The sequence below is a fragment of the Solanum pennellii genome, chromosome 9 (genome assembly GCF_001406875.1).
Source record: "Solanum pennellii chromosome 9, SPENNV200".
Taxonomy (NCBI): domain Eukaryota; kingdom Viridiplantae; phylum Streptophyta; class Magnoliopsida; order Solanales; family Solanaceae; genus Solanum; species Solanum pennellii.
Window position 1 is genome coordinate 3,295,871 of NC_028645.1, and position 13,365 is coordinate 3,309,235.

Genomic DNA, 13,365 nt, shown 5'->3' on the forward strand with positions numbered 1-13,365 from the left:
CTGAAATTATAGATGAACAAAATTTCATGACCAAATAGCAAAAAAAATATGTTGGATAAAATTTCATGATGAAATAGCAAATATCTATGGCTGGATTTATTTAGTGATGAATTATTAAAAGAATTTTATCAAACGATGAATTATAATTTAGTGATAAATAGGGCAATTTATTTATTTATTTTTTTTTAAAAAAGAAATAACTGAAATTATGGATGAACAAAATTTCATGACGAAAATAGCAAAAAGTTGTGGTTGTACAAATTTTCATGATGAAATAGCAAATATCTATGGCTGTATTTATTTAGTGATGAATTATTAAAAAATTCTATCAAACGATGAAATTATAATTTAGCGATAAATTAGGACTAATGCAATAAAAAAGATGCACGAACAATTACCCATGATGATTAGCAACATAGCAAAAATAAATGTTGTAGACTTCATAAGAGCTTTGCCCATAATTTAATTTTTTTGCACTGCAATTTCTACAAATCAATTATAACTTTTAATTGATTTTCATTGGAAAAAATGCATCAAAGCAAATCTCACTTGTCAATTGTCATTAATGTTATTCTATAAATGAGAAGTCTCCAAAATCAAAACAAAAATATTCGTTAAATATTGAATAATTTTATTTAATCCTTTTCAAAAATAAATAGCTATTCACTTTGGTTATTTATTTATAAGAATTCGCACCTACTCTCTGATAACTTTAGTTTTGTAATACAAATATAGTTTTAATAAAAAGAAATTGTGACGTTTACATTTTACACGTCAATCAGTTGTGTTTGATTTGTTTCTTTGACATGTTCCAATATAATAATAATAAACACTTGTTGTAGACATGCCACTCAGCTGCATTGGATCTGTTTCTTTGACATATTTCAATCGTCAACTTCCTTCTTTTTCAACAATTACAACATAAAAATAAGGTTTATTTACTATAATTACAACATAAAAATAAGATTTATTTACTATGATCGATCAATTCAATAAAAAAAAATCAATGCAAATCTTATAAACAATTAAAGATTAATCAATCTTCACACTTGCAACTATGTTTATGTGTCATATTTCATGTTACCAATTATAAACTGATTTAGGAAAAAAGCTAAATATAACAAACAAACAAAAAAAAATAAAATAATCTATAGTGAAAAAAAGATTAATAAGCTTTTTGCGTTCAATTGGAAATAGCGATAAATTAATTGACTATTGCCAATCTAACAAAAAATAAACTTTCTTCCCCTTTCTAAGGCTACGTATTGCCATCTCCGGTCCACTTTTGAGTTGCAACGATTGAATTTTTTTCATCAAAAGCTTCGATTTTAATTAATTGACTACGCCAAGCCTCGATTTCTTGAGAAGAAATACTTGAAAATCGACGAATGAAGCTTGTAATAATTTTAATATTTCAGTGTAGATTGAGTCTTGTGAGATGACAACTCCATAACAAAGCATCCACCAACGTTGGAAGGTACACCCCATCATGATATAAAAATACATAGTGGGTGGTGCAGTCGCAAACCTTTCACATTAAACGCGAAAAATAAAGGGTAACTTGAGACCATGAGGTCAAATTCGATAGAAAATTCCTCAATTCACAAAACCATATTGTATAATTCAAACAATAGTGCCAATAAAGCACAATTTTTGAGTACTTGAATTTTGTCAACTCACTTTGAAATTTTAAGTTGAGGAATTTTATTTCCTCTATACTCAAATGATACCAAATTTGGAGAATCAATCTCAATTATGTGCTTACAATGTTGTATCTGATTTTGACGTTCAACCACATCGAATCTATTCGATCATTGACAAAAAAAAAAAGACAAGTGTTCAAGAGTTGGTGCTCGGATTAATTGTGAAAATAGGTAATGAAATATCATAAATATCCTCCAATGACGAGTTTTTTGCATCATTCTGAAGTGCAATATCAATCCATTTTTCGAAAGGGCAAACTCCATTTAATTCAAACTTTTCTATCGAATTTTTTTCGTCCCTATATCTCTCCATGATAGTATCCACTATTTTCATATCATCGCGATATGTGAATTTCAAGTTGGAGTGAGTTAACCAAGCTCGAAACCATATTTTTCGAGACAATGCTAATTTGAGTTGCTTCTTTAAAACTAAGAAAACAAAGTATTTTTCCAATGACACAATCAGATATTACTACAATATTTACTTATTTTACCTTTTATTCAAAATAATAATTGCTCATATTATTATTTGAAATATTTATATCAGATATTTTATAAAATTTAATCAGATACACAAATTCTTTTAATATGAATATATGTATTGAATGATTAATATTAAAATCTAAACTTCGTCCATTAACTATTCAAATTATTATTATTTCCCTTAAATATATGGATCTTATGTTTTATCAGATTAATAACTCACTAATTTATTCATTTAGTTTTTATTTTATCCATCCAAAACTAATTAATTTTTTAGGCTATTATGTAGTCAAACTTGACTCATGAATTATTTTACTAAAAGTATATTTCTATTCGATATTATTTATATATAGTAGTACAAATTAAAAAAGAATGAAAAAGTTTTATTTTGTAATCAAATAGAGAAATTAAAACATTCTGCTTTAGCAAATCACATAATAATGACAATATGTAATCACGTATTACTCAACATAAGAGTATTGAAGTTCATATTTATTAATATATCCGCACTTAATTCATGTAAATTAAAAAATATTGAGTGCGAATAAATTTTTATCTCGGACTTTAATTTTCAGGTTTAACACCATTATTGGGCACTAAAGTCTTTTCAGATTCTGAATTGGACAAGCAAAAACATTTATGAAAAATACATAATGGAATAAAACAATAAGTACAATCTTTTGCATGATGACATTTTTGCACTTGTGCTTCTACCAATTTACTCGATGGAATATCTGCAACTAAAAATAATTAAACAAATAAAATTATCATTTCACATATATAGCCAAAAAAATATAATATCTATCACTAATTTTATTAGTGATAAATTGTCAAGAAATTAATTAATTAAATAACAAAGTCATAGATAAATTTTGTAACGAAACAATAAAGTTTGATAACTAACTTATTTAGCGATGAATTATTTAAAAAAAAATTCTGAATATAGCGAATTATTTAGCGATAAATTAGAGATGGAGAGATTATAATAAATAGGGATAATTACCCAGGATGATTAGCAACAGAGCAACAACAAATATTGAAAACTTCATAAGAGCCTTCACCATTATTTTATTTTTTGCACTAAAATTTCTACTAATTAATTATAATTTTTCATTGATTTTGATTTGGAGCACAACTTTATATAGGGGTAAAGGAAAATCCTCATTTATGATTAATGTAATCTCACCTAATGTAACTGACAATGACTGGATTAAAAATGGGTCAAAACAAATTAATTTTAAAGGAAAAAATACATAAATACACAATTTATTTTCCAATATTTTTTACCATTTGAAAAAATTACAAAATTTTCTACTTTCTTCTATATTTGGATACATCACTTTACGTGATATATCGAAACGTTGAGTGGTGTATTCGAAATTAAGACTATTGAAACGTTTTGAAATGTGTCCGGATTCGATCTAGAAATTATTGTAATTTAGAAAAGAGTAGGAATAATTAGCTCTTAATCGTAACATGCCTTTTAGTATAAAATTAATTAATCTACCAATTATCTAACAAAATCACAATTTTATAATTTTTCTAAAAGTAACAATTTTTTTTTTGTGTTGTTTATAATTTTTTAACTTCCTTATTGTTGTGTAAATAAACTTATTTGGAAAATATTTAATTATGAATTCTGAGGTTTAGAGTAAGAACAACAAAATAAGTCTATGAAAATATGATTTGTCCAAGTTTGACTATTTATCAAATTAACTTATTCTAATTTATTTAAATCCAATCCATTTTTAGATTAATTAAGTATGTATCAAAAATGGATTCATGAAAAATCATGTTAAAATATTTTATTTATTTGATTATAGTTTAATATGTTAATAATTTTTTTAGAAAAAATCAAATAAAAAGAAATGATAACTTTCTAAGAATTAGATGTTCAATTATGATTCATTATTTAGTCCATTTTAATCCAATCCAAATAAAACTTATTCACGCTTAGTCCATATAGATTTAAAATATGAAGTGCAGATAAATTTTTATTTTTACGTTATCAATTAGATACTGATTACTTTAAATTCACAATCTTTTTTTGCTGAAATTATTAAATTAATATAACATGTACTCAAATGGAAATATAAATAATAAAATATGAGATAAATAATGATTAAATACATGCATTTAATTCAAATAAAATAAGTTACTCTAACATAAAATTTTCGAAATCCACATTTATTTAGGATGTTGAAAAAATGAAACATTATATATATAATGAAAATTGATACATCAATAGTAAAAATTCATCCATATTTAATTTATGTAAACATAAAATATCAAATACAAATAATTTTTTATCATAACATTCTCAATTATTAGGTGCTAAAGCAACATCAATTTTTAACTTGTCTTTAGCACCTTCAAAATTTGATTTGTCAAAGCAAAAACACCTATTTAAAATACAAAAACCATATAAACCTTGAAACTCACAATATAAATCACAATCTTCATTTTCCACACAAAAAAAACCCTTCCCATCTACCGGATGAACATCTGCAACTAAAATAATTTAAAAAAATCAAATCATTATATAAACTGAATAATCGTTAATTCTATTTAGCGATGAATAATTAAAAAATTATATAAAAATAATAAATTATGACAAGAGAGAATAAAAAAGAAGGGACAAAACAAGATGATTTGCAACATGGCAAATTATCAAAAAAATATTGAGATTAATGGCAAAAATATTATAGTTACACAATAAAATTTATTACTAGTCCAAATTTAACAATGATTTATTAAAAAAGATTCTATCAAATAAAAAATAATTTAAATTAATAATAATAAAGAAGGATAATTACCCATGATGGTTAGCAATAATAGAGCAACAATAACAAATGTTGAAGATTTGGTAAGAGGCTTCCCCATATTTTTATTTTATTTTGCTCTGCAATTTTTTTTAAAATGATTTTGATTTGGAGCAAAGTATTATAGACCATTATATAGGGGTGTTTTAAAAGATGAGTTAATAATGACTTGTCAATAGTTATTTGGATTAAATATTCTTAAAAATCAAATTAAAACCAAATCTACTTAGATTTTATTAAATTTTATCTCATGTAAGGGTCTTAAAAGGTTGAGTTAATAATGATTTGTCAATAATTATTTGGAATAAAATAAAAAATTTAAAAAATACAAGTTAAAATCAAATCTACATTTTTTATTATAATTTCTCAAATTAATTTTGGTCAAAAGATGAAAAGATTAATTCTCTCTTCCTTATTAACCATTATTTGGGAAGTTTTAGCAAATAGTCATTATTATAAATTTTATTATATTTCATAGATATGGTTTGCGTATTTACAGACGATAGCTACGATTTAAGTTATACACATATTTATATAATTCGAAAATATATTTGTATAATTAAGCTAATTTTTAATAGACTCTAGTACCTATCTATTTTAATATGGAGTTTCTTGTGGAAAGGAAAAAAAAGATTTTCTCACTGTAAAATTAATTAATCTACCAATTATTAAATAAAATTCCAAATATTCTTTTATAATTTTTCTAAAAGTAGTTTTTCTTGGTGTAGTTTGATTTACTTCTTTTATCTTTTTATGCAAATAAAACTTAATTAGGAAAATATATAATTATGCATTCTGATGATTAGAGTAAGAACTGCAAAATAAGCATATGAAACTATGACCAAATTAATGATCGATCATTTAATGGTTAAAATTTTACCAGATTAACAATTCAATCATTAATTAATTAATTAATTTTAATCCATTCAAATCCAGTTCATCTTTTGAACTAAATATGTAGTCATAAGAAAATCTTATTAAATATTTTATTTATTTAATATAATATATAGTTATAGACTGTAGTAAAGAAAAATTAAAAACTTAGTATGTTGATAAATTTTTTTAAGAAATTATAACTTTCTGAGAATTAGACTGGTTCAACTATGATACGATGAAAATTAAACTAAACTATAATTATTTAAAAAGAAAAATAGTTAATCATAGTTTTATCTATTGTTATCAACGTCAAACTATAAAATATTAATTAAATTGTTGAGACATTTTTTATTTGTCAAATTAAGTTAATTGTTCAGTTTTCAAGACGACATTTAGAGTGTTCTTTCAATTTTACTCTTCATTAGTTAGTACTTGCGTAAGACTTATCCGCACCGGGTGTTTACACCAAGTCAATACATGCATGCCATGTGTTTAAATTTGTAGTTCATTTTACTTTATTAAATCTCGTAATAATAAAAATTGCATTAAGAAATAATGTAGAATATGGTAATTTATGCATAAATTGCCATATTTTGCCTATTATACTAAGGTTCAATTACTCCCTCCCCCTCCTCTCGAACTTATTTTATAAATAATTTTCTACCCCCTTTCGACCTACATGTATAGGGGTAAAAGAAAATCTCTTGTAATTAATATATTCTCATGAAGGGGTCTTAAAAGGTGAGTTGATAATGAGAAAATTGTATGAAATAGCAAATTATTAGTTTAAATTAAATGTTATAGTCATGATTTCTTTTATTTGTAATTCGCAGCAGAACATTTCATGTTTTTTGTCATTCCATTTATATATCGAAATATACAAATAGACCAAAACATACAATACAAGATCTATTTGTATATCGAAATATACAAATGTATGACCCATTTGTATACCGAAATATACAAATAGACCAAAATATACAAATGTATAACCCATTTGTATACCGATATATACAAATGCATGACCAATTTATATACAAAAAAGTACAAATAGATCAAAATCTACAAATGCAGGACCCATTTGTATATCGAAATATACAGATTAATAGTCATAACAAACATAAAGTTTGCTATGGAGCGCAATTATACAAACTATAGTTATAATATACAAATATGATTTTATGTTTGATAAACCTAAAATTTACCCATTTATCCAAGATTAATTTAGATTTATTTTATTTTAATTAAAAATTAAAAAATAACTTATATCTCAATTATAAATGATGACTATAAATAAATTCATTCATTTAGTAACTCAGTCAACTCTTATTTAAAAAGTTTTGTTTCTAAGCAAATCATTTAGAGAAATTAAGTGATTAAGTCAAAAATGATTTATTATAATTTTTTTAAGATTCGAGAGATATTTCACACTTTTTCTCCGGTAAATATAATTTCTTATTCCATCTTTATTTTCACAAATCAAAGTAAAAGTTCCTTTTTTTTATTAAAGATTCGTAAGGTGTATCGAGTAAGTACTTAAAAAAATAAATTAATCCAAAAGGTGCAAAAATTCTTGTATCTCATAATGCATCTTGTTTTCGAAAGACATTGAATCATAAATAAATATTTTTTATTTTACACACTTATCAATATATATTTAATTTGTCTTTCTTCGGACGTCTATGATATTCATCTCGATTGCCAACGCATGCACAAGTATAAAGAATACAAAGGAGTTTTTGATCAGGACAAAATACTTGACAATCATGGGCTGAACTACAGTAGTGCAGATCAGTCACCTTGATTAATGAATACTTGCAACAGCATATAAGAAAACAAATCATTATTTATATATAAATAATTATATAGCAAGATAATAATCATACGTATTTTAATATATAAAATGATAAGAAATTTTCTCTTTTGTTAGTGAGCTCCTTCTTAAAATCTTTTTATCAAAATTAACTATTTAGAATTGAACTTTCAAATCAAAATTTGACAGATCTATAAATGAGTATCAAACTACGGACTAACACATGAATCTATTATTTACCAAATTGCTCAAATTCGATCAGGTTAATAATTTCAAAGAAAAAAAATACATATTTTAGCCACAAATTATTTAATTATCATTGCACATATAAAAAAATTAATAATTAAATAATGAATTATTTAGTGATAAATCAGGATTAGAGAGTGTAAGAATTGAAAAAGGGAACCATTGATGATATATAAACAATTAACAACATGGAAAATTATTTAAAATTAATAGTATACAAAATTATATATTAAAATAACAAAAGTTTATCATTGATCTATTAAGCGATAAATTATTTTTAAAATATTCTATCAAAAACAAATTTTTTTGGCAAAAGATTAGAACTAGAGAGAAATAATAGCGCACTGCAATTTCTATTAATTATAAATTATAATTTTTAATTGATTTTGATTTGGAGCAATGTATTATAATTAATATAATCTCATGAAGAGGTTTTAATTAAAAGGTGAGTTAATATATGATTTGACAATACTTATTTGGATTAAATAAATTTTAAAATGGGTCAAAGCAAATCTACTAAACAACAATAAGAATAATATTTAGAATTTCTCCCATTAAGTTTGGTCAAAAAAAATTAATTCTCTCTCCTTTTAAGCCATTATTTTATGCATATTATTATACTTCTTCTTTTCACTTTTAATTGTCATATTATACTTTTTAAAAGTCAATTTAACTAATTTTAAAAGTTAAATGAGATTATATTAATTTAATATCTCAATAAAAAAATTAGATATTCAAAAACTATATGAAAAGTACTATAAATTATAATTTCTTGCACATTAATAATGAAAAATATATCACAAAATATTAATCAAAGTTCTTGTAATTTTAACACTAAAAAGGAAAAAAACTATGACAATTGAAAGTGGACCGGGTATTATTTGAATAATCATTTGCTACAAATGTATTAGTGACATTAATTATCATTTAATTGTAAACGAAAGATGTCTTCTATTTCAAAATAAGCAAATTCTTGCTCCCTTCGTACACAATTGTTTGGCAGGTATATTAAAAATAGATGTCTAAGATTAATTTTTAATTTAAACAATCAAGAAATAATTAGTCTTTCTTTTAGATTCTACTCTTAGTAGTTACTCTATTTTGTTCAATTGAAAAGTTATATAGGCTTTTGATATTCTTGGCATAATAAGATTATATTAGTCAAGTTATACCTTATATTAAATTTTCGAAGAGGGGAGTGCATGACCTTACCCTGACAAACAATTTTAGACATAGTGAGTATGACACTGTATATCCATTAAGTAAAATCTTTTAAGACATAAATTGAACACAATTTTTCAATTTTGTCCTTCCGATTATTTTCAAACAATTATGGAAAATATAAATAAATATTTAAAGTAAAATCATAAACATGCACAATTATCTTTTTGAAATTATTGCCTAAAAATGTAAATGAGGGGCACAAGCACAAGAAGCAGCAAATAATATATGAAATGACCAAATTAGCCTCACTCAAAATGGAATTATCACCCCTAAAGTAAAGTTCATTTATTTCTTTTATCAAAGATTCATAAGGTATATCGAGTAACGACTTAAAAAGATAAACTAATCCCAAAAAAAAGTGCAACAATTCTTCATATCCCATAATACATCTTGTTTTTCAAACTTTCCAACAAATATTAGAGAAAAGACATGGAATCATCCAAAATAAATATAATTGTTTCAAGTATTAAACTTTAGTAAGAATGCGGATAATATATCGTCTTAAATAAGGTCATAATTTTATGCCTTAGATAAAGAGAATTAATCAAATAGCAAGATTGTGTTTGCGTGTCTTGGCCCAAATTTCTTTTGAAAATAGAAATCTTTAATCCTATAGACAAGTATGCTCAGAATTAAGGTACAATATATAAGGAGATGTCATGTTTTTAAGTGATTTATTATAAGTTATTTAAGATGAGTATAAATCAATTAAATTGATCGTACTAAAATTATAAAATTCAAAAAAATTCATTAGGCATATCGAGTAAGAACTTAAAAAGATAAATTAATCCAAAAAAAAGGTGCAACAATTATTCATAGCTCATAATGCGTCTTGTTTTCCAAACTTTCGAACAAATAATAAAGGAAATACATTGAATCATAAATAAAATATCCTTTATTTTTTGTTTACGCACTTATCAATACATATTTAATTTGCCCTTCTCCAGACGTGTATAATATTCGTCTCGTTTACCAATACATGCACAAACATGAAGAATACAAAGTGGTTTTTGATCATGACAAACTACTTGACAATCACTGGCTGAATCACAGTGGTGCGCAGTAGTCACCTTGATGAATGAATTATTTGCAACTGCATATAAGAAAACAAATTATCATTTTGTATATAAAAATTAATTATATAGCTAGATAATTATACATATATTTAATATACCACATCAAAATGATAAGGAAGCTCCTCATCTTTAGAATTGAACTTTCGTATCAAAATTTAAATACCACATCTACAAATAAGGAATTATTACCAAACCTTGAACTAACACATAATCTATTATGAACCAAATTGCTCAAATTCAGTAAGGTTAATAATTTCAAAGAAAAATACAGATTTTAACAACGAATTATTAGATAATCATTGTACATATACAACACAAAATTATCATTAGATCAATTTTGCGGTAAGTTATAAGAAATTACTGATTAAATAATGAGTAATTTAACGATAAATTTGGATCAAAGAGAGTAAGAATTGAAGGGAAAAATCATTGATGATATCAACAATTAGCAACATGGAAAATTATTTAATATGACTAAGAATATAATTAATGACGGATAAATTTTATATCAAAATAACAAAATTTTATCATTGATCTATTAAGAGATAAGTTATTTAAAGAGTTCTATCAAACAACAAATTATTTGTCAAAAGATTAGAGCTATAGAGAGAAATAATTATTTTTAAATAAAAAGAAGGGACAATTACCCATGATGATTAGCAAGAGAGCTGCAAAAAATGTTGAAAACTTCATAATAGCGCACTGTAATTTCTACAAATTATAAATTATAATTTTTAATTGGTTTTGCTTTGGAGCAATGTATTATACAACATTATATAGGGGTAAAAGAAAATCTATAGTAATTACTATAATCTCATAAAGGGGTTTTTTATGGCAAGTTAATCATGATTTGTTAATACTTATTTGGATTAAAATATATTTTTAAATAACTGGTCAAACCAAATCTAGTAAAAAGGAAAAAAGATGGTCAAAAAGATTTATTCTCTCTCACTCATTTAACCATTATTTTTATATATTATTAATCTCTCCGTTTTAAAATAAGTGAATTGTTAAACATTTTTTATAGTACAAAATAAATGAATTGTTCAAAGTTCAAGACAGTTGTTGAACTTTTTTTCCCCATTTTGCCCCTCATTTGGATCTTCTAATTGATAAATTCAAGTGACTTATTTCTCATATTTATAATTTTTCTTTAAATTATTTATATTTTCAAGAATAGGTTGAGAATATCTAAAAAATGGAAAAAGATATTTATTTTATGTCCTAAACTAGTTTTCTTGATAGACGTGCATTGACTCAACAATTCAGTTATATGTGGTCCCTCTAATTACTTGTGGAAACATTAAATATAGTCCCACCATTTTTAGACGCATATTTTCACAGTTACGTGCTAACTTTTAAAAATTATCTGATTTTCACCGTCTTACATGTGTAATAGCCCATAAATCTGGTGCCTTTGGGATACCCGAATTTATTTTCTAAAAGAACTATATGACGACCTTTGTAATGAATTGGGAAGCATTACACTCTCACCTTTTTCCACGCATATTTTCACATTTACGATCCAATTTTAAGTAATTATCCGACTTTTGATATTTTCGTGTGTATACGTCTATTGATTTGGGGCCTTTAGGGCATCCAAATTTTTTTTTCTTCTGAAAAATCTATACGAAGACATCTGTAATGAGTTGGGAAAGCATTACGTACAATCCTGTCATTTTATTCACGTATATTTTTGCATTTACAAATCAATTCTTAGGAATTAACTCATCATTTTTTGCATTTATCAGCCCTGGATCTATCGCCTATGGAGCACCCAAATTTTTTACTAAAAAACTATATAAGGACATCTGTAACGAGGAGGAGAAGCATTACATAGAGTTCTGCTATTTTTTCATGCATATTTTCGCATTTATGAGCCATCTTTAGAATTATCAGACTTTTATCATCTTTCATGTATATTAGCCCATAAATCAGGCACCTTAGGCGCACCCAGAATTATTTAGTGAAAAAACTATATGAGGACCTTCTTGATGAGTTGGGTAGCATTACGTCCATTTTCTTGCACATTAATATCGAAAAGTACTATAAATTGAAATTTCTTGCACATTAATAATAAAAAAATATATTATAAATGTTAGTCAAACTTTTTATAATTAGATTCTAAAAAGGAAAATCTTGACAATTAAAAGTGGATGGGGTATTATTTGAATAGTCATTTGCTACAAATGTGTTCATGACAATTATCATTTAATTGTAAACGAAAAATGTCTTCTATTTCAAAATAAATAAATTATTACTCCCTTCGTCCACAATAATTTGGCAAGTAAATTAAAAATAGATATTCAAATTAATTGTCAATTTTAACAAACAAGAAATAATTGGTCATTTTTTTTTAATTCTACCCTTAATAATTACACTATTTGTTCAATTGAAAAGTTATGCAAGCTTTTGATATTCTTGATATAGTAGGGTTATATTAGTCAAATTATACCTTATACTAAATTTTTATTGATGGGAGTCCATGACGTTACCCTGACAAACAATTGTGGACGGAGGGATTATGACATTGTATATTCATTAAGTAAAATATTTAAGATATAAATTGAACACAACTTTCCAATTAGCTTCAAACAACTGAACACAACTTTTCAACCATTCTGTTATAAAAATTCTTGAAAATATAAATAATAATTTAAAGTAAAATCATAAACATGCAGAATTATCTTTTTGAAATTATTGCCTAAAAAATGTAAATGAGGGGCACACACACATGAAGCACTAAATAATATATGAAATGACCAAATTAACCTCACTCAAAATGGAATTAGATGTAGCTTTAACTCTTACTTAGGATGTCACGACTCAAAACGAGTCATGAGTGATACCCACACTTAACCTCCTAGGTGGCGAGGCAAACCAACAAATTCACTTAACTTATATTCATTGTTCAAGTTATAAATACAATTTTAATGCGGAAACTCAAATTTTATTAATATAAGACATACACTAATGTCTATTAAATATCATTTTTCAAAACCAAAAAGTCATTATATCAAGGATATCAAAACCTTAAATACTAAGTCCAAGAGGATCAAAGATACCAAAACAAATAATTAAAGGATACGAAAGAGAGAAAAATAATTCAATTCTGATTAGCA